Genomic DNA, 22,652 nt, shown 5'->3' with positions numbered 1-22,652 from the left:
ATCCTCAGTTTCCCCGTTGTGAAATGGGATAAAAGAGGTTGTTTGGAGGACCGCATGGGTTGATCCACGCAGAGTGCTTAGAACTGGGCCAGGAACTTAATAGGTGCCTCATAAATGCAGGCCGCTGCTATGCCGTTGCTCCAGCTCAATTTTCAGTAAACATACACTCCCAGGGCCAGAGGCCACCTGCCATCACTGTGTCTCCATCTGCCCCTTGCTTGGTGTTCCTACCCTGCCTGTGCCTCTGTGAGTGCTGTGTCTTTGGGTCCTTCCCCCTGAGTCTGCATTTCCTCCGGCCCCACAGTGGATACGTGATTGACAGACATAGTATGTGCAAAGGACACTGGGTTGTAACTGCAGTTGGCCCAAAGTAGGTGATCAGTGTGAATGAGTGTTCGCAACAGCTGGAAACAGACCCCATCCCCTGCAGGCTGGATGAACAAGCTGTGGAACATTCTTACAGGGGACCACGACTCAGCAATAAAAGGAACCAACTACTGATACTTGCTTGAAACAGTACAGTGGGTTTTGCAGGTTTTATGTTGAGCGAAAGAAACCAGAAGCAAAAGAACACATGCTGTGTGGTTCCCTCTATTTGAAGCTCTAGAGCAGGGGTGTCCAAACTGCAGCCCGCGGGCCAACTGCGGTCCACAATCCATTGTTAATTGGCCCGCAGCAAATTCCAAAAATATGTTTAGTTTACTTAAAAAAACCAGGTGAGGCAATACGTACTTTACCTTGAGTGAGTGGACCGGCTGTTTGTGTATTTTACCGCATACGGCCCTTGGTAAAAAAACGTTGAAAAAAATTTGGACACCCCTCCTCTAGACGAAACAAAACTCACCTCTGATGATGGCACAAGATCAGTGGTTACCTGGCTGTGGTCATGAACGGTTGTTTGAAAAGGAGCAGAGGGACCTGGGTCGTGGAAATGTTTGTATCTGATTTTAGGTGGTTGATTCTTAAGTGCATCTGTCAGAACTCATCAAACCAAACCCGTAAATATCTGTGTATTTTATTTTGTGTTCATTATCTCATACTTGTTTTAAAAAACAAAAAAAAATTTGTTGTTTTTGTTGACATGAATGTAGTTTTATTTCTCTGACTGTTCTACGGTCACCAAGACCTTTCCGGGCCCCCTTTTCCCCAACTCAAAACCTTTGGCGCATGAGGGAGCTGACCAGGCATTGGAGAAAGAACCCTCGGACCCAGGTACAAACCTGACTCTGCCTCTTCTTTGCTGTCTGCCCCAGGAGGGTCATTTAAACCTCAGTTTCCTCATCTGTGAAATGGGGCTAATACCAGTATCATGCTCATGAGCTTGTTGCCAGGATTCAGAGAGATAAAAGGTGCAGAGGCCTCGAATATTGGAAGCTTTCAAAAACAGACAATGAACAAACAACCTGGAGAGGTTGGGGGTGATGGAGAGTAGGCTCTGGAGCCAGATCACTGGGATCAAATCCTGCTCCTTGGACCCGTCCCCTAACCTCTCTGTGCGTCAGTTTCTTTATTTGTAAAACCAGGATGATGATGGTAACCACCCAGAGGAATGTTGAGGATTTAATGAGGTGCCATGGCAAGTTAGAGCAGTTCTTGGCACACAATAGGTGCTCAGCGAGCATCAGTCATTGTTGTCGTTCTCAGGTATGGAAGGGAAGGTGCTTGCAACCTAGGGGGCAATTCAGGGAACCCTGGACTGCAGACCCTGCCCTGGGCACAGTGCCCCACAGGTTTGGGTGCGGGCAGCCTAGCCACAGTGGACCTGAGTCACGGAGCCACCGGGCATGTCCCAGGCTGCTCAGATGGCCCCCACAGCTGGGACAGATTGCTTCCTTCCTCTGTTCTGGGTGCCAGGCAGGCCCAGAAACCGCCTGATGTCAGCAGAGCTGGCCTGCTCTCTGATGGGGAGGAAGTGGGTGGGTCCTCCGGGCACCATGAGCCAGGCAGACGTGCCCTGAGGCGGCAGACTCAGGGCTGTTGTGGACATCGTGCTCCCGCTGCTTACGGAGCTGGCCCTCCCTGGTTTGTCACTTCAGGCGGCTGGGAGGCTGCCTGGGGTCAGAGTGGAGATCCAGGGTGGGCTGGGATCACTCCTTAAAACACAGCCGAGGACCTGCTTGCTCCCTGGGGCCCGGCTACAGGAAGGGCGGGTGGTGTGCGTCCCAGGAGGCGTAGCTGGGGGTGCCTGTCGGGGGCTCCACCGTGTACGTGTACATATATATGGGAGTGATTGTGTTCTCAAGAATGTGTGAGCGAGTGAAAGTAGAGCTTTAAGAAGGCAAGGGAATGTGCGTATGTGTGTGCATGTTTGTGTGACTGCATGTGTGTGGGTGTGAGTGAGTAGGCATCTGTGTGCTGTATGTGTCAGCGTACCCAGGCGGGGGGTGGGGACAGTCTCTGTTGCTGAGTGTACAAACCAGTTTGAGCAGGTTAGCATGTGTCTGGGTGTGTGTGTGTGCGTGTGTTTGCCTGATTGTGTGAGTGTGTGTGTGCACTATTGTGAAAAATTCCGCAAGGAGCCCCTTTTGCATACAGAGCTTTGTTCCCTTGCATGAAAATGTTCGTGGGTGTGTGGGGTCCGTGGGTCGATGCCTTTCGAGTCGTAACTAAAGTGATGGAGGAGCTCCCAGGGAGGATCTTGAACCTGAGCACTGACCAATCAGAACAGGTGCCAGCTGCAAATAGCTGCTCAGCCGAACCGGCCCTGGTTACCCCAACTTCCAATACCAGCAACATCATCCAAGAAAGGCTTGACCCAGGGGCATTCTGGACATTCTTAGGCAGCCCCTAACAAACCAGCAAACAGCCAGCCTTTTTATCAGTCCATAATAATAGCAAACATTCATTCATTCATTCATTCATCAATATTTCCCGAGTGCCTATAGTGTTCCCGGTACAGTTCCTGGCACTGAAGATGCAGCAGAGAACAAGACGGACAAAAATTCCTTTGCTGGTGGCGTTAACAAATTGGTAGGACCAAGCAGACAATAAAATAAATGCTCAGCAGATGGAGAGGGTTGATTGGTGTAAGGTCTGCAGATCAAAATAAAGCAGGAGAGGTGGGTAGAGAGTACAAGATAGGTTTGCTGTTTTCAAAAGGTTGGCCAGCTAGGGCTTCCATGGGGAGGGGACATTTGAGTGAAGACCTAGAGGAGGTGAGGGGTAGGCCATGTGGATATTTAGGGGAAGAACATTATAGGCAGAGGGCACAGCAAGTGCAAAGGCCCTGGGGCAAGTGCATGCCTGGCTTGTTCAAGGAAGAGAAAAGGTGCCAATGCAGATTTAATGTTGTGTATGTGTGTTTTTAACTGATTATAAAAGCAAAGAGTGCTCATGGAAAGATTAAACCATAGAGAATGAATAAAGGAGAAACTGAAAATCCGTAGTAACTAGAATGGGGGGGATGGGAAATGGACTAAGGATCAAGGGTGTCTGTTGTACAGTTCACCAGATAATCAAAGCGATTTTCCATTTTGACAAGGCAGCATCAAGATGGTCCAGCTGTGACCAAATCTCCCAACTGTAGCAAAATGCCAGCTTTATGGCTCTCACCCCAGCCCTGGGCACATAGTAGGTGCTTGCTGAAGGGAGTCTCTGCCTTACATGTCCTCCTAGTTCCCTGAGGCCTGAGGGGGAGAGGAAAGATGGGTGTAACACCCACCAATATAGAGACTTAGCCCCCTAATCCCCCCGTGGGTTGCCTGCCCTGCCCCCCGTGGCCCCAGAATGACAGCGTCACCTCTTCCTCCTCCTGCTTTTATGAGCTGCGAAGAAGGCTTGTCCCACGTTGCACAATTGCCCCTTAATTGCTATTTCCTCTCAGTTATGAATTGTGTCATGGATACGGCCGCTCACGTTATTAAACTTCCACAGAGGCCTTATCGTCTGGACTCCAGCCAGCAACCCGGCCTGACCTACTTTCCCACCGGATTTCAAAACCGCCTCCCTCATCCTCTTGTTGGACTTTTCCTAAGGAGAGTCCGCTGTGCCCAAAAACTCGCCGCTAAAAATAAAAACTAGAACGAGGGGGGCGGGCATAGCTGGCTCCACGAAGGCCTGAGGCAGAGAGCAGCCCCTGTGATTGTGGCCAAACTCCTCCCCCCACCCCACCAGAAGTTTCCTCCATAGCCTGTCCTTGGTACACAGGGTTCCCATCAGGACAGGCTGACACAAGCCACAGCCAAGGGGGTCCCCGGCCGATTGATTTAAACCTTTCCGTTCTCAGTCACGGCTAGTAGGGCTGACTTGGGAGTCAGGCAAACTTGGGTTCAAATCCTGGCTTTGCCACTGACCAGCTCATTCATTCATTCATTCATTCATTCATTCATGCCATGGATATTTATTGAGTGTCGCCTGAATGCTGGCACTGTACTGGGGTCTGGGGAAATATCTGAGAACACAACAGGTAGAGTCCCTGCCCTCATAGAACTTGTAACCGTGTGGTCAGAGATGAGCACAAAACAAATACTTTGATAATAAGTAACAATGACCTTAAATGAAAGTAAGATAATGTGGTGGGTTAGCTAGTGACAGGGACACCATTAGCTATTAGGTTGGTGCAAAAGTAATGGCGGTTTAGGAAGTTAAAAAGAATTGCAAAAACCGCAATGATTTTTGCATCAACCTGATGAGGTGGTCGGGGTGGGGGTGGGGATCTCTCTGAAGAGAGAGTTGATTACGCTGAGACTCAAAGGAGGAGAACTAAGTCTGGGGAGGGGAGGATAAGGGTGAGGCTACAAAATGTGAGAGGCCCCTTGGTCTTAGCCTCGTTCAAGCGCAGCCTGGCCCTTGAGAGTGAGGGCCTCCTGAAAGTGTTCCGCCTGGCATCTCACTTGCCTCAACCTTGTCCTGGACCTGCTGGGACGGAAAAGAATCTGAACAGGTAGGCAATGGCGAGTGCCAAGGCCCTGAGGTTGGGAGTGTGATGGGGCAGAGCCGGAAGGAGTGGGGGAGGGGAGAGGAGTTTGGGGGCGGGGCAGATCATGAAGGGCCCCGAAGGCTGTGCTGAGGGTTTGGTGAGAGACAGAGGTTTATAATTGACCTCTGAACAACATGGGTTTGAACTACACGGGTCCACTTCTATGTGGATTTTTTTCCAATAAATACGTACAGTATTATAAATGTGTTTTCTCTGCCTTGTGTTTTTCTTCATACCGTTTTTCCTCTAGCTTACATTATTGCTTGAATATAGTGTTTCATACATATAACAAAACACGTGTCCATCTGTTCATGTTGTCATTAAGGCTTCGGTCAGCGGTAAGCTCGTAACAGTTATGTTTTTGGGGAGTCACAAGTTATGCTCGGATTTTCGACTGCATGTGGGACAGCATCCCAAATCCCCACATTGCTCAAACGTCAACTGTATTTTGAAGGTGGACCCAATGGTATTTGGGGGTGAACTGATATTTGCAGGGGAGGTGGAAGGAACCAGGACCGACTCCTGGGCAAACAGTGGTTCCTTGACTGACCCAGAGGAGATTGGCAAGTGTTTCATCTCCCTGAGTCATTTTCCCTCATCTGAGAGTGGGTGTTAGAACACCAGCCGCCCCAGACACTGTATCGTATTTAGCTGAGAGCCTGGCACATAGTAAACGCTCATCCGATGGCCCAGCCAGGCTTAGTGATTTACCTGGAGTCACCTGGCAACTTAATGACACAGCGCGAACTGGAACCCAGGCCCTGCACTCCAGGACATGTCCCAGCAGGCAGGCCTGGGCCATGGCACATGACTCTCTAGAAATGCAGCCTCCCAGCCAAACAGGCCTCAGCAACAGAGGCTGGTTTTTTCTTTTTCTTTTTTTTTTTCTTTTCTGTGCTTATGCGTGGGGCTGTTTATCTAACTTGGCTGAAGTTTGAACATATCCTTTTAATTATTACACAAATGGGACATGTTCATGGAATAAAAATTTGAAAATGCAAATAGGCAAAAAAATAAAATAAAATAAAATAAGGCCAAAAAGCAGAGAGAGAGAGAAGGGGCGGGAGGGACAAAGCAAGCATGTAAATTAACACACGTACCAGGATGCGTACAGAAGGACCTAAGGACCTTCCCTGCAGGGTTTTCTGACAGCAAAAAGCAGGAAGCAACCTGAGTATCCAACAATAGGGACCTTTTTCACCCTGATTGGAATTAAATAGCATTCCGATATTGTGCAGCCACTGAAATGAATGAAGCAGATCTCTGAGTACTGACATAGAAAGAATGCCAAGAGGCAATGTCAGCCGAGAAAAACAAGATACAAAACAGTGATTGTAGAATCAATCTGCAGTGCGTGAGTGGTGTGTGTGTGTGGGTGTGTGTGAAGGAAAGAGGGGGCAGTATATGTACATATTTACTGGGAGACACTGACCATCTCTGGGGGAGACACAGGCCCTGGTGGCAGTGGCTATTTGATCGGGGGTGGGGGGTGGGGTGGGGTGGGAGTGGCGAGTCAGAGATGGGAGGGGGCTAACTTTTCACTCCTCATGCTTTTGTACTGTTGGAAATCTTTTGTTTGGGTTTGGTTTTGCCTGTCTTCTGCAAAACGTTTTAGCAATGTTTGAAAGATCAGAGACTCCCCTCTTGGTCTCAGAGATTTTCCCCGAAGCCCTGGGATAATCTAAGCTGGTGTTTCCTAAAAGCCTGCCCTCAGCCCAGAGTAGCAGTGAGGTGCCTGCAGTGAGGTGCAGTGAGGTGTTTGGGGAGGAAGCTGAAGGCCTCTCGACCCTCCTCTCCCAGCAGCTTCTCTTTTATCTTTTTATATACATTGGACAACAAGTGAAGGTTCCACTGTAAAAGGGATTTGCCTATTTTGAAATAAAATGTTTGAAAAGCTTTGATCTTGAATAATCTCACTCCACCGATGAGACAATAGGAGCCCAGAAAGGTGACAAAAAAGATGGTCCCAGAGTCAGGCAGACCTGGCTCTGGCTGAGTGCCTTAGGTGGTAAATTTGCTTCCTTGAACCATCATAGCTTTCTCCTTCAAAAACAAACAAACAAACAAACAAATCCAATAATCTGAACCCTTCAGAGCTACCTAAAGTAGAAATCGACCCTGCGTTCTTAGTCCTTTCCGTCCTGGCAGAAACATGCTCAGGAACTCAGACTGCTTCTCAGTCACCATCTGATTTTCCTAGAAGAGCAAGAGTGAGCCCCTGTTCCCCATTTTACTCAAGTCCAAGACCAGGCATATGTCACTTTACCAGAAGTCAACTCACTGCAAAACTCAGGTGTTCAGTAGGGTGCAGCCAAGGGCTGCGTGCGGATCATAGTCTGTCTGGGAGCCAGGGTGGACGTAGGAAGCAGGGTTTCGCAGGCCTCATGACACTTCAGTAGGCAGGGGATTCAGGTATTTGAGTGACATTCTCAAAAAGCCCAGGAAAAGCGAACAGGATTTTTGGATTAACTCAGAATCTACCAGAAGATGGATGGTACCAGCATGCTCCATCCCCAAGCACCCCACTACACGTCTTCTCTGCAGCATCCTCAGGAGATGCTGGTGCCAGATGCTGGTGTTGGGGCCAGCTTGCCCCTGTGCCCACCATCTGGCTGATTTGGACAGCACTGGGGAAGGCGTGAGGGCTCAGCACACACAGTGTGGCCCGCGTGACCAGGGACCGAGCTCCCACCAAAGATGCTGACGACTTGGAACCCAAGAACAAACCCCAAGGCTCTATTTCTGCAAAACAAGCCTTGTGTCCTCACGCACGGTATCCCCAGCACCAAGCTTCCTTATCTCACTACACAATCCTTCAAAGAATAACACAGCGGTCTTTGTGTCTGCGGTTTGGGTTCCTAAAACCTGTGACATCAGATAAGTGTGATGTTCACAAAAATGAACAGCATCACAGAGAGGAGAAAAACAACCAGAAAGAAGCCTTTGGTTTCAGCCTCGACTTCCTCTCACGGGAAGGAGCCCGGTCTGCTTGAGGTTTCACGGTGCAGAGGCTGGGGGCCGGGGAATGACGCGGTGCCCTCTTCTGAGCTGGCTCACCTCTCAGCCTTAATATCTCCCCTGCAAAACGGAAACGGTAATCTCTACCTCTCAGACCTGCCATTGAAAAGTGATGCGATAAAGTTACCCATCCTGGCGAATCTTTGGCTCAATCGTGTCCCACAGGCTGTCTTCCTGGGACAGTCTTCACCCTCTCGAGTAGCTACAAGGATCATCTTTGGTTTCCAGATGGGGAAACTGAGGCTCTGAGTAGGAAAGTAGGTGGTTAGAAAACACTACAGGGCCACTTGGGTGTTTTAGAAAATGCAAACATGTAAAATAGAAATTAAATAAACATAAATATAAAAATAAAAATAGACTCCTATCTTCCACCACATTAAAAAAATGCAGAGCTTTTCACATAAAACATCTGGAATTCGGGCTGGCCTGAAAACTCTGGCAACACTGGACCCTCGCTTCCCAAGGCAGCCATGGGCTGGGGGTGAGCTGAATCTCAGGGGCGTACCAATCACCGCAGTCCCCACCGCTCCCTACTGCCTCCAACCTGGCCGCCTTCAGTCATCTGTGTGTCTTGCCTGGGCACTGAAGTCATTGGCGTTTGGAGCCCTTGAACTCAGGGAACTTGCAGTTGGATTTCTGCTGTTAGCCACCTTGCACTGATTTCATTTTTCTTGGTGGAAATATGAATCTGGACGAGGGGTGTGGCTGGCGTAAGGAATGGTTAAGAGCATGGACCTGGGCTTCAGAGAGCCCTGAGCGACCTCTGAAGAGTGACTTCCCCTCTCATACCGGTTTCCTCCTCTGCCAATGGGGATTACAAAAGCCAGCGGGGATAACTCATCACTTCAGGAATCTGTGTCACCATTCCCGTGAAATGCTCAGCCCAGGGCTTAGTGCATGCAGAGTCACGCCTGGGAAATGGTGGAAATGGCGGAAATGGCATGGGGATGACAAAAAAACCTTCCGTCTCAAATGTAGGGTTTTTAGTTGTCAGGCTTCTAAGGGAGAGAGGGAAAAGGGAAAGAAAAGGAGGGAAGAGGTGGGCAGAGCAGAGGCTTTGCTGTGACCTCCTTTTGCCAAAAAGGAGGAAAAAAGTAAACCAACAGCTTTGGACCCCTTTGATTCCACTGCCTGCCCGAAGAGCGCCGGACTAATGAGAATCAGCCAAACTCGAGTTGGGCAGCCCCACCCGCCCGACCAGCCTTTCCCTGGGCATGTGGAGTCCGGGGCCCCAGGGCCTGCACCCTGCCAGCAATGTCCACCCTTAATCCCCTTCTTGCCTTTACCTAAAGGATTCGATGGAGAGAAAGACGGGAAGACATCCCACCTGGAACCCCCCACCAGAGATGAGAGAAGGGGCTTGGAATGGGGCCTCTGACACATTAGCAACTCAGCCCCTGGTCCCAGGAAGGAGCCCCGAACTGGGGACGCAAAGGAAAATGAAACTCCCAGGCATTTGCCCTGGCAGTGAACTGGGCGGAAGGAGGTGGAGTGCTCGGTGAAGAACAGAAACATCTCCCCACCCAGCAGCTGGTGGCGAGAAGCCACATGGCACAGGGGTTCCCAGTGGCTCTGAATCCATCCCGTTTATGGTGGTGTGACTTTGGGCAACTGACTTCACCCCATCTAACCTCAGTTTTCCGCATCTGCCCTGGCAGCTGCCTCTTGGGGTTGTTAAGGGTTGGAGGAGCTAGTGCCCGTCAAGTACCTGGCACGTAGAAGGCCCAATGATGGGACATCAGGACTGTGAAACGGATTAGGGAGCCCCAGGACAGACGCAGGCAGAGAGACCGAAAAAGGCCTAGGCCTCGAGTCCTGAAAGACGAAGCAGGACAATTGTTTGGAATCTCTAAAAGCACCAAAGGCCATGCATTTGACAAGGTCAGGAGCTGGGGCCTGTTTGAAGTTGGGGAGAAGTAAATTCCAAACAAAGTTTTGCGCAAATAGAGGACATTTCCTCCATGTTAACCCTAAGGAGGCCCTGGCCGATGGCCTGAGAGCTTCGGGGGGTGGGGGCTGATAAATAGCTGACGGCTAAGGCAGAGGGGCTGAAGGGTGGCCTCTGGGGTCACAGGTTCCTTTCCAGCTCTGCTCATCTTCGTAGCCATGTGACCTCAGTGTACAGAGCATGGAGAAGCCCTGAGGGCCCCTGAGCGTGGCCTCAGACTTGGTGATCATGGCGTCCCCTCCACCCATCACCTGTCCCAGGTGCCATCCTGGATTCAAGGCTCTGAGGGTCCGGCTCCTGGCATACCACTGTACCCATGGGTGTGTTTGCTCCACAAACAATTTCTGGCAGTGCCCACTCTGTGCTGGGCTCTGAGTCCAAGAGAAAATACGGATCCTTCCCCTGTCTCCAAGACCCTGAGGACAGACAAGTGCACAGCTGTCACAGCCCAGAAGAGACAGTAGGAGCTGGGTAGACGGAAGTCAGAGGTCAGGGGGTAGAGGAGGGGCGTGCCAGGACGGGCCTGAGGAAGTGTTGACAGTGACACAACAAACTGGACAGATGCCCCAAGTGAGGGGAGCAGGAGGAGCCTGTGGGCTGGGGGAGGTGTTTGTCTATTCCCTGTACGTGTGACCTTGGGCAGCCCACCCTACTTCTCTGGGCCTCAGTGTCTTCATCTGTAAAATGGGAATAATGATAGTACCCATGTCTTAGGCTTGTCCTGAGATTCAGTGCATTAACGCATGCAAAGACCAGGGCCAGGCACAGGGAAGGGCTGTAGGCAGGTGAATCAGTGTCGTTGCTAAGATTCTTACAGATCTGCAGCATTGAGTCGCCCAGCCTATTCACGTCTTCCCCGTGCAATCAGCTCCTTAGATGTGGAAGCCCTGGAGCGCCCCCACCCCAGCCCCCATTCACAGGGACGACCCAGGAGGTAGCAGGTGAGCAGCCACTGCCTGCCAGGATGTTAGCTAAGAGGCAGATGCTTCCAGCATTCTGCTCTGGGGACTCCAGGCATCCACTGTCCTCATGCTTCCCAGCTTCAGGCTCCCCAGGGCTCCCCACTTCCCAGCTTTGTCCCTGCAGACCCCTCCTGTCTTTTGTGTGTAACACTTGTCTTTCTTTCCCTTGACTCACTTTAACTTTCTCCTTCATGTGTGAGTCACATTTGATCCTTGAGTTTTTCTTTTTCAAATGCCCGTGAAGCTGATGAGAATTTCTAAGCGTTTCTGAGCATTTGCTATGTGCCTGGCCTTTTCATTCATCCATTCATTCATCTGTTTATTCATCCATTTACTCAGCAAATAGTCATTGAGCACCTCCCGTGTGCCCTGGAGAACTCAGTAAACCACAGACAGAGGTCCCTGCCCTGGTAGGGCTCACCTTATGTTGCTGTGTTAAGTAAGGGACGGAGAGGAGCAGATAATAAATAAACCTGCAAAGTCTACAAACTGTACTTTGGATATATAAACTCCCTGAATCAACAACCCTATGAAATATTTATCCCTGAGAAAACCAAGGCTCAGAGAGGGAAAGTGACTTGCCTAAAGTCACACAGCTAGGAAATGGCCGAGCTGGAATTTGAACCCACACTTGTCAGACTCCAGCGCCTAAGCTCTTAACCTCCTCGGGAGGCTGTCTACTAAGATAAAAGTCGTTGGCCCAGTTCCACCTGCCATCATCTTCTGTGCCAGAAGCATGTTCGGGAAACCCCACACTGTCCCAGGTTGGGGTGTTGGTGCCTGGGGCCCAGCTCATTCCTATGAGCCCTCATGCTGGATGAGCTCTGCCATTCCTCCCAGCAGCCTTCAATGGGGAAGGCCAATACACAGTCACTGTCTGGCCAGAGCCAGTGGGAACAGGACGTCCTGGTCCTGTTGCCCTGGACGGACTCAATGAGCTATTTTGGGGCACGTTTATTGATGGGACATGAGTGCCTGCTGAACTCCTAATTCAAGAGGAAGGCCCCAGGCTGGCCTAGGATGGCTCTGTTTCTCCAGGCTCTTTACTGCCCTGGAGCAGCCATTGTCTGTGTCCTGTCTACACCCCAGGCCAAGGGTATAGCCTGAGCTGACTGGCTCTGAGAAAGGCAGGTCTCCCCGCTGGTGTGGATAGATGCTGGGGGTCATGTGGACTGCTGTTTCCAAAAATTCTAGAACCGATTCGATTCACCCAGAATGAATACAAGAAGAGGTTTTGAGGTCAGATACAGCTGTGTGCCCTACTAGCAATCTGACCTTGGGCAAGACAGGTCAGTTCTCGGAGGCTCAGTTTTCCCGTCTGTAAAATGGAGTTGATCATGATAATCCTCACTCACAGAGAGGGCATGAGGTTTAAATGAGATAGTGCGTGCAGCTCAAAGCCTGGCATAGAGTAAGTGCTTGGTAATTAGTAATTTTGTAAGTACTACTGATTGACAGCTGACATTTATGGAGAGTTTAGCATGAGCTAGGCACTGAGCTACATGACGGATCTGTTTTATCTCATTTTATGCCATTATTGTCCCTTTGTACAGATAAGGAAATTGAGGCTCAGAAAGATACATGACTTGCCCAAGATCACACTGCAAGTATGTGGCATACTTGTACTTTGAACTCAGACCGCAAGAGGGAACAGGACTGGCCTCAAGACCCGGGACCAGATCCCACGTCCTCCACGCCTCTTCCTAGAGGATGGTGACATAGGTCCCGTAAACACCTTAGTACCCGCCATGCCGTGTTTACCTGGGTCATCCCTCAGTCCTGGTTAATGACCTCCTGGCCCTTCCGTGTGATGGGAATCCAGAAAACAAAGGTTCCAGAATATTCCTTTGACCTCTCCTCAGGTTATTTTGTTTCCCTGGTTCATCGGCAGAAAATCTCCAAGAAGGTATTTGGGTTGGCAAAGGCTCTAGGCTGACTTGGAGGGGCATTTTGCTGCATAAGCTGGGGATGGGTGCTGGGGGCCTGGTGAGGAGGGGTGGGCAGGGGCTTCTACACCTGTGCAACCTAAGGCCAGAGTGGATGCCATGTGTCCCTCCTCAGGTGCTCTTTGTGGCCTGCACCTGCTTGCGATTCACCCCAGTGCCCTGAGGTGAATCACGCCCGCCTCCTCTGGCTGAAAGCAGCAGCCCTCTGCAAGTTCTACCCTCTGCCTTTCTGGTCATCTCTCCCAGCCCTGGACCCCCTGCCACACCATCCTCCGAGAAGGTTATGCTTTTCCCTCCTTCCAGGCCTTTGCCCTGTTGTTCCCACCCCCTGGGATGCTGTGCCTCCGTTCTCCACCTGCCAGATGCTTCTTCTTACACTTGGGACTCTTTCACAGTGAGACCTTCCCAGAACACCCCCACCTTAGCCCGCCAATAGCATTTCCCCCTGGCTTGGGGTTGCCATAGCAATGGAGAGACACTGCTTCCAGAACTACCTTGTGCTCTAGACTCCAACGCCCATCTGGCGAGTTGACACCTCCACATGTGTGTCATACAGACCCCTCAAACGTCACAAAATGGGACTTCCCTTTTGTCCTCCTGAAATCCTGGCCCTGCCCACTAGTTTTCTCATCTCAGGAAGGGTGCCACCCATCACTGAGGGCTCAGGACCAAACCTAGGAGGCATATTTGAGGCCCTGTTTCCTCGCCCCACACATCCCGCCCATCAGAAATACTGTCGACTTGACTGCCAAATACATCCCAAATTCATATTCTTGTCACCACTTTTTCAGCCACCACCACAGTGAAGGTGGCCACCCTCCTCACCTGCCTGAACTGTGACAGTTGTCTCCTCCCTAGTTAGTCTCTTGGCTTCCAGCTTTGCTCCACTCCACCCATCAAGGTCGGAGAAAACTTGTTAAAAGATAAATTAAGTCATGTCACCGCCCTGCTCAAAACCCTCTAGGACTCCCCATCCATCTTAGAATCAAATTCCTCCTCCTCAAACATGGCCTTGTATGATCTGACCTTTGCCCACCTCCTTAACCTCATCCCTACCCCTTTCCCTCATTCACTCTGCTCCTGCCACACTTGCCTCCTCTCTGTTCCAGAACCAGTAAGCGTGTTCCTGTCCCCTAAGCATAAACTTGCTGTTCCCTTTTCCTGAACCTTGTTCTGTCAGATAACCTGTCTGGCTCACTCTCTCACTTCATTCAGGTCTCTGCTCAAATATCATCTCCTCAGAGAAGACGTCCATGACCTGCCCAGCTAAAATACTCCCCTCCGTCACCATGTATCCTTCTACCCACTTTATTTTCCTTCATTGCAGTGGTTACTGTCTGACATATTACACCTTATCAGTAATTTGTTGTAACCTAGTTTGTTGCTAAGTGTTTAACCACTGGCTTTCAGCAAGGAGGGAGCTCTGATGTTCACATTTGCCGATTCCTGTGGGTCACTCCTCCTGCCCCGGCCGATTTCCAGCTGCCAACATGACCACTGAACGTGGAGTTGAGAAGAGATGCACAGTTCTATACTATTTCCACCTGGCAATATGGTGCATGACACAATAGACGTCAATAACCTCAGGGACATAGAAAACAGGAAAATAATTAGAAAGTGATGAGTTTGGGGTCGTTGTTACCTTTATTGTTATTATAATTATTTAATTGTAAGTTCATATAATTTAATTCCGAATGACAGTTGTGTAGAACAACCAGCTTGCAGAATCCATGAGCCCCTACGAGCCGGCTCCAGCTCACCACTGGATTTAAGCCACATGAGGCCAGGAACATCATCCATCCTGTTCCTGCTTCTCTGGGGCCTCGCATAGTAGGAGGAGCCCATAGTAGGCGCTCAGCCCCTACAGGTTGAACATGTTCGAATGCATCTGTTTGCGTCAGAGAACACAAGGTGTTGGCCTCCATCACCTCGGCTCTGTGGGCTGAGTCCAGCCCACAAATGGGTTGTATTTGGCTCTCAAAATGTTTTTAACATTTTAAAAAAAATTCATTGCCAACATGTAAAAGTCAAGAGATTTTAGCATGAAATTCCACATAAACCTAGACTTCCAGCTTCTCCTAAAAAGTCAGAAGCTCTGGGTACACTGGACCTGATTCCCTCATGATGACAGAGGTCAGAGCTGAGGAATGGCCACCCCCTTCAGAAGCTTGGCCGGTTCACTGCAGTCCCCAGCCCTCCTTGCCACCTCACGCGGGCCCTCTTCATCCATTTATATAACCCGCTGGGCCCCGTGGATATGTGAGTTGTCATTGCCGTCTTAGCCTCCATTCTAGCGCTTGTCATGGTGTCCCTGCCAGACTGAGACCAACTTGAGGACAGACTCTGTGAGTTAGGACCCCTGGGGCCTCCATTCCTGCTACAGGGCCTCGCACACAGTAGGCCCACAGATCCTTGAATGTGCTTAGATGTTTGTTGTTGAATGAATCCCAAGCCCCCAGCTACCCTAACTGGGGCGCGCACTAAATCAAAACCCGACCGGAATGTGGCAAAAAGGTTGGCCAAGGCCAGGGTTTAAAAATACCCCAGGGCTGGTCATCTGGGAGCACTCAGAGGTGTTGAAACAAGCGGGCAAAATCTGGCCAGAGGCCAGCCCCCCAACTTTGTTCTGTGTGAATGTGGGCCACCAACAGTTCCTGGTGGGGGTGAGGAGACTGGGCAGCCCCTCCCCCCCCACCCTGCTTGGGAAAGGTCAGCACTAAGTTTATAAACAGCATCGGGTGACATGACATAATTTTGCATAAGGGGTCACCAGGCAGAGCATGAACACAGGGCGGCCCCGCCCTGTGTTTCCACACCATGGTCTCCTGGCGTCTCAATACGGGATGTTGCTTACCCGGTGGTCTTCCTACGGCCTTCAGAGCCACTGCCCAGCCTGCCCGAGCCACGGTTAAAAATAACACTCTCAGCACAGTCCCCTGGGGGCCAGCCAACAGGGGGGCTGGCCAGGGGAGGAATGAGCTCTGCCTGAGTGCCCATTGGGTGCCAGGCGCTTCAGAGGCATTAGCTCATTGAACCTAGGGAGGGCGGGATCATCCTCCCATTTACAGGTGGGGAAACTGAGGCGGGGGAGTGCTACCACTCACTGGTTCAAAGTTGCCTGGTAAGTTCATGGCAGTGCTGGCGTTCAAATCCACGAGATGAAAGTGCCACGAAGTCAGGGGCTCAGCGTTTCACTCTGCTGGGTCCCAAGTCCCGGGAACAGTGTCTAGGTCTCAGCCAGCACTGAGGCCGCTGCCACTTGCCACGTCCAAACCCTGCTCTTCCCAATGGGAAGTCTGCATGGAGTTGACATTTTGGAGTTAGGGATGGAGAGGGGGATAAACATTAATAGGTAAATGAAATATATTGTGTTTTGGATGACACGTGCAAAGGAGTGAAATAAACCAGGGAAGGGAGATGGAGAGTCTCAGACAGGTACAGATCTCACTGCGGGAGCCGGGAGGCCTCCCCGAGCAAATATTGGAGGGCAGACTTGAAAAGGTGAGGGGTCGCTGGAGTAAGAGCATCCCCAGCAGGGGAAACAGCAATGCACAGGCCCTGAGGCTGCTTTGTGCCTGGCACGTGCGCGGTTGACGAGGAGGCCAGTGTGCTGGGCAGCAGGAGTGAGGGGCCGCCCGTGAGGCAGTGAAGGGAGAGACGTGGGGGTAGATCGTGCAGAGCCTGGCAAATCATAGGAAGGACCCGGGCTTTTCTCTGGGGTAGATGGGAGCCAGGGAGGGTCCTGAGCATGGTCTGACCTAGGTTCTGAAAGAACCCTTCTGGATGTGTGTGGAAAATGCATTGTCCAGGGCGAGGAGGGAAGGGGGACAGCGAGAGCAGAGGTGACTGCAATGGTCCAGGCAAAAGATAACGGTGACCGGGCCCAGGCGTGGCTGTGAAGGTGGGGAGATGGGCAGAGGTCCCCATGGTCTCACGTCGTAGATGTGTTCTGCAGGTGGAGCTGACAGGACATACCGATGGACCACACGCGACAGAAACCATGGACGACTCCAGGTTCCGGGCTCAGCAACTGGGAGGATGGAGCTGCGGCCTCACACTGACACGCACGCACTCTGCTGGCTCCCACAAGAGGATGGACGTGGAGCAGCCCTTCTCTGGGGCCACGTGGGACCCGAGCAAAGCCCTCTGCCAATACAGTGGGTCTTGATCTCTCAAATCCCTCCTGGTTCAGATTGGGATTGTTCCCCAGCTCCCGCATTCCATCCCTGGCCCTGAGTCCCTTGTAAGTTGTGCGGAAGCTACCAGGTCCGTTCTCCCCCACAATTCCTGAAGGGCAGCAGACGCTTCTACAGAGCTCATTCTGTGCCTGGCAAGATCCCAGACTCTGCATTAGTGAACTCATTTGGTCATCACAACAATTCCCAAAGATGGGGACTATTATAATTACATCTATTTCGTGAATGGAAAACCTAAGGCCCGGAGAGGTTAATTCACTTGTCTGGGATCACACAGCTAGCAATTGGCAGAGGTAGGATTTGACCCTAGGCAGTCAAGCCCAGGACTCATGCCTTCAACCACTATACTGTCTCATGAGGAGCTCGCCATTGACCATGAGGGGCCAAACTGGGCTTGCGGGATCCGGGTAAGGGGAGGTGGCTCACATAGTAGGGACTATTGTCATCTTCTGAGCAGCTGCCCCATGCCTAGGGCTATATCCATTCCCTATCTATTCTGCATGTCTACTGAATGGGTGGATATTATGATAATTGCACCCATTTTACAGATGAGGAAACTGAGGCTCAGAGAGAGGAAGCATGTGTGTCCAAAGTCACACAGGCAGGCATGAGAACCCAGGGTTCTGGGGTTCCAGACTTCATTCCATCCCTTCCTCCTGTACTCGTCACCTGCTTCTTGCCTTGGTAGTGAGGGGAGTGCTTAGGGGTTTGGTGGCCAAGATGAATTTTCTTCGAGCTGGCTGGCACAGGACAAGGAAACACACTGAGGACGGGGACGGGTAATTCATTCAGGGACAGCACAGCTCTTTGGGCTTGTGGATTCTGTCTAGTACAACCACCATTTCCAAGGCCAGCTCTGAGGCAGGCACTAGGGGTACTCGGGCAGGAGCATGCCATCGAGCAGGTGAGAGAGGTGGAGGCTCTAGGCCTGTGATGTTCAGGAAGTGGTGGCATTGTCATCTGAGCTCAGATCAAGAGCAGCTCAAAGGAGCAGGTGCTCGGGAACCTTTTGCCCTGGGCAGCCTCTTTACCTCCTCAAACCTCAGTTTCTACCTCTGTAAAATGGGTTGATACTACATGCATCAGAAGGCTACATGTGGTCAGGACTAACGCTGGGCACCAACGGGGCTCCCTCCATCTTCAGCTGCTCGCTACTGTCTTGCAGGACAGGGAAAGGACAGGACCCAGCGCGTCGTAGGTGTTCTGAGGACCCAGAGCCGGCTGGACAGGTGAAAAAAATATTAATCGACTTTGGGACTTCTTTTCTTTACCTGTGAAGTCAGTGCTTTCCACCTACTTTGTACGCAGAACCTCTTGACCACCTGGGGAGGTGACACCTGAGATCATCTTCACTGAACAGTAAGAAATTGATGCTCAGAGACCTTGTGAGACTTAACCAAAGTCACAGAGCAAAGAAGTGATGAAGCAGGAATTTGAACTTGACTCCCTCTGCCTCCTTAGCATCAGCTCATTAAAAAAAAAATTTTTTTTTATTGGGGAATATTGGGGAACAGTGTGGTTTTCCAGGACCCATCAGCTCCAAGTCAAGTTGTTGTTTTCAATCTAGTTGTGGAGTGTGCAGCTCCCTGGCCCATGTGGGGATTGAACTGGCGACCTTGGTGTTATGAGCACTGCGCTCTAACCACTGAGCCAACCGGCCGCCCCCCTTAGCATTAGCTCTTGAATCACAAGGCTAAGATGATAATAGCTTGAATTTTGTTCAGCACTTATTGTGTGCGAGGCATTAGTCCAAGCCCTTGACATATGTGAACTAATATTAATCTTGGCTTCAAATGTATGAGACACATGCTATTTTCTTCCCATCTTATGCATGAAGAAAGAGAGTAAGTAACTTATACACGGTCACAAAGCTAGTAATTTACAAAACCAGGATTCAAACTCAGGCAGTCTGGCTCCAGAGTCCATGGTCTTAAACTTGGGAGGGTTAGCAGTGAATACACAGCGCCGGGCCTCACGCACAGTCTGTGCTTAATCAATTGTTAAACCTTTGAAAAACATGTAGAGAGATAAGCAGGGCTTTCCTATTCTAAACCACACCGGCAGCTTGCCTGAGAATTCACTGTTCCTTTATTTCCTTCCCTTCCTGTTGGTCCCACTTGCTAGGGGAGAAGTTGCCCATGGGCCATTTTTCCTCCGCTCCCCCTCCCTCTGGGAAAATTCTGTGTGGCATCCACGGGTCATGGGGCTGCTGGCCAGAGGGTTGGCAAGAGCAGAGTTTGGCCAGGTGATCAGGTTTCGTGGTCAGACACCTTTGCCCCTGACCAGAGCTGTCTTTCCAAAACAGAACATTTAGTCACCGCCTGTCCCTGTGCTCAGCTGTCCTTGTCCCCTGACCTCGCTTCCTGCCCACCCGCTCGGGGTTTTTCCTAGTGTCCTTGTCTCTTACTGACATCTCGTGAAGACGACCAGAATTGAGAGAGCCAGAGGAAGAGAAACTGAGAGGCCGAGAGAGACAGTGAGAGAATCTGAGAGACTGTCAGATTCTGACAAAGACAAAGAGAGACCGAAAGGGGAGCCAGCCAGCCAGAGAGAGATGAAGAGACAGAGGGAGCCCTGCAGGTACCCTCTACCCACTGAGATGCCTCTAAGGGCGGTGTCCACACCATTGGGTCTCCTTCCAATAGGTCTTGACCTTCTCCCAAAGCTGCAGCACCTTCTCCCACCACTTTCTCCTCAACCCAGCAGGTCACTAGAGGGAGTTCAGCAGGTCACTGGATATACCTCACCTGTATCACCCACTTCCATATATAATCCCTCACCGAACTCCTGCTAATTCCCCTTCCTCCAGGAAGCCCTCCCTGCTTCCACAGCCCCTCTACATACCCTACCTGCATTCACCTTACTGTACGGTTGTTGATTGCTTATAGGTTTGTGTCCTCCACTGGAATGTCAGTTCTTTGGGGGCAGGGACCGGGTCTGTCTTGCTCACCCTGCATCCTTGCATCCAGCACAGTGCCTGATGCATAGTAGGTGCTCAATAAATATTGACTGAATGAAGTATTAAACCAGACACTTATATATTACCTTAGAGAAGCCTTTCCTGAAAGCATTTATTGCTGTCTGTGTTTCATTATGTGATTATTTGACTTAGGGTCTGTGTCCCCTCTGGTCCCAGAAAGGCAGAATTTGTGTCTATTAAGTTCACCCCTGCTTCCCCAGTGCCTGGAACAGAGTAGGTGCTCAGATATTGGTTGAATGAATGAATGAGCAAATGAATTAATCACCAGCCATCTCGAGGTTTTGATCCATTGTTAAAACATAAAAATCTTATGTTTTAATCCATTTGAACCCAGCTCAAATGCTCCCCATTACCATTTGAATCAAACCTGAGTCCTTCCCAAGGCCTGTGAGCCCTGCATAATCTGGCCTTGCCACCATCTCTAGCCCAGCCCCTGCCCCTCTCTCCCACTCTCCTCCCACCTGCACCAGTGTCTCCATTCCTCAGGGCACCATGCATGGTAGACATTCTCAGCCACCCCTCTGCACCCCACCGTAAGTTATGTCAGCAGAGTTGTTTTTTTCTGTGAACAAGATGCCTAGGAAAATGGAGCACATTTGTACAAACAACCTCAATGTCACCAGTGGACCTTGGTCACTGTGGGACAGTCTCCAAGGTTCTGCCGGCCAGCTGCCCAGGGCCTTGCTCTGAGACAGGGTTTGAGTCCTAGCCTCAAAAGGGCTGGCTGGCTGGGAGGGGAAGGGTTTCCTGGGGGCCCCTGAGTCTGACCTTCAAGTTCTGGAAGGGAAGGGAGGCCAGAAGTCTGTGGGGGTCCTGGTGGGGTGTTGGGGGTTAACTGAGCAGACTGCACTCATCCTTCGGCTCAAACCAGGCCCTGCCCCCTCCAGAAAGCTCCCTCGGCCGCCTTCCTTGCTTTTCTATGGACCCCTGCTCTCCCCCGATTGCAGCTCATCACGTTGTGCTGAGACTCTCCCCTGGACTGTTTGCCACCCTGGACTGTGCTCCCAGTGCTGAAGGCCAGGTCTTTTTACATCTCGGTGCCCCCAGAGCCCAGGTCCAGCCCGGGGAGGGGGGGCATCAGCAAATGTGCTGAATGAACTAAATGATTGTTGAACGAGCAACAATCATCCTGCCTTGGTTCATATTTACTTCTGTCTCTCACTAGGATGGAAGCCCAAGGACCTTTATCTCCCCGGATCTAACAGTGTGCTTGGCACATAGGAGGCAGCAGGGAATATGTGTGGAATAAATGAATGAATGAGCCCTTTCTACCATCCATCATATCTGTCTCTCCCACTGTCCTGGGAATTCTGCGAGGTCAAAGACCAAGTCGAGTTTTTTCAAGTGCCTCTTAGTCCAGCGTAGGGCTTGGAACAAAGGAGATGCTCGGTAGGTGTTTATTAGGTGGATGGATGGATGGATGGATGGATGGATGGATGGATGGATGGATGGATGAGTAACTAGCCCAGCACTTCAGAATCAGTTAAAGAACTTACACACACACACACACACACACACACACACACACACACACACACACAGAGGCCCTGCTCCAACAATAAAATTCAAAGCTAATACTTAACGAGCACTTGCTGTACACTGGTTCCCATGCTCAGCCTGTGATGGGCCTTCACTAAATCCTCCTGGCAACCCCTTGGGGTAGTAACTAACGTTACCCTTTTTTCAGAGTTTCAGAGGACAAACAGAGGCAACGTCACTGACCTCGCCAGGAGGTGGAGGAGCCACGATTCAAGTCAAGATCTGTTTGATTCCAGAACCAAGCTTGACCTCACGGAGCCAGCAGAGCACCAAGGAATCTGGCTTTTGCAGAGCTCACTCGCCCAGGTGATTCTGCTGTGTAGCCGGGCTGAGGACCCCTAGGCCAGAGCAGTGAGGTGTGAGGAGAACAAGCGGGCCTGGGGCCCAGCTGCTCTGGCACTGGTATGACCTTGCAGCCTGTTTGCCCACCTCTGACATGCGGGTGATGGCAGTGCCTACGTTAGGGTTTCCAGGAGGAAGGACTGGGGGTAAGAAGCCCTGGGGGGATGTCGTATAAGTGATGCTGAACTGGGGGCCGGTGTCCATCCTGCTCCTTCTCACAGCTCCCCTGGGTACAGAGATGTTACCAACCTCCCAGGGAAGAGCTTGAGACAAGCTGAAGATGATCTGTCTGGGGCATTTCGAGGCGACAGCGTCTGCATGCAGAGCGGGGATGCTGCAGAGACTCTAGAAATCCATCCCGCAGAAGTACACGTGTCCCCAGACGTGTGACCAGCTGACCACCGCCGTGAAGTTCAGGACAGCAAAAGCCAGGAAACAAGCCTGATCATGGTAACAGCTGATGTTATTTAGAGCAGATTTTCTCAACTTAGAAGTATTGACATTTAGGGCCAGATCATTCTTCGTTGTGTATGTGGTTGTGTGTGTGTGTGTGGGGGGGGGGGTCCTCTGTTCTGCATTGTAGGATGTTTAGCAGCCTCTCTGGTCTCCACCCACTAGATGCCAGTAGCACTCCGCCCCCCCCACACATACACACCCAGCTGACAACCAAAAATGTTTTCAGACATTGCCACATGTCCCCTGGGGGACAAAATCACCCCGGCTGAGAAGCACTGGTTTAGAGTTTGCTCTGTGTGGGACACTTGTACACACATTTCACAGGAGCCACCTCCTTCCATCCCCCT

General features: G+C 51.0%; 1 long non-coding RNA gene across 6 annotated transcripts in view; it reads left to right on the top strand.

The window, feature by feature from the left end:
• The window catches only part of LOC109444591 (uncharacterized), a 212,080-nt gene that overhangs the window by 181,571 nt on the left and 7,857 nt on the right, over positions 1–22,652 (top strand). For 2 of the 6 annotated variants that reach the window (XR_012491265.1, XR_012491268.1), the window contains 3 exons: positions 16,748–16,949; positions 18,154–18,217; positions 21,656–22,299. This is a non-coding gene — a long non-coding RNA (uncharacterized LOC109444591). Of the gene's footprint in view, positions 1–15,786; positions 15,914–16,747; positions 16,950–18,153; positions 18,218–18,248; positions 19,569–20,915; positions 20,990–21,133; positions 21,358–21,655; positions 22,300–22,652 lie in introns of those variants that run through there. The other 4 variants (XR_002136893.2, XR_012491267.1, XR_012491266.1 and 1 more) reach the window with 4 other exon arrangements.

Source organism: Rhinolophus sinicus, linkage group LG13, assembly GCF_036562045.2.
Source record: "Rhinolophus sinicus isolate RSC01 linkage group LG13, ASM3656204v1, whole genome shotgun sequence".
NCBI lineage: Eukaryota > Metazoa > Chordata > Mammalia > Chiroptera > Rhinolophidae > Rhinolophus > Rhinolophus sinicus.
The sequence above is the reverse complement of the archived record's forward strand: the minus strand, read 5'-3'. Positions and strand labels throughout refer to the sequence as shown.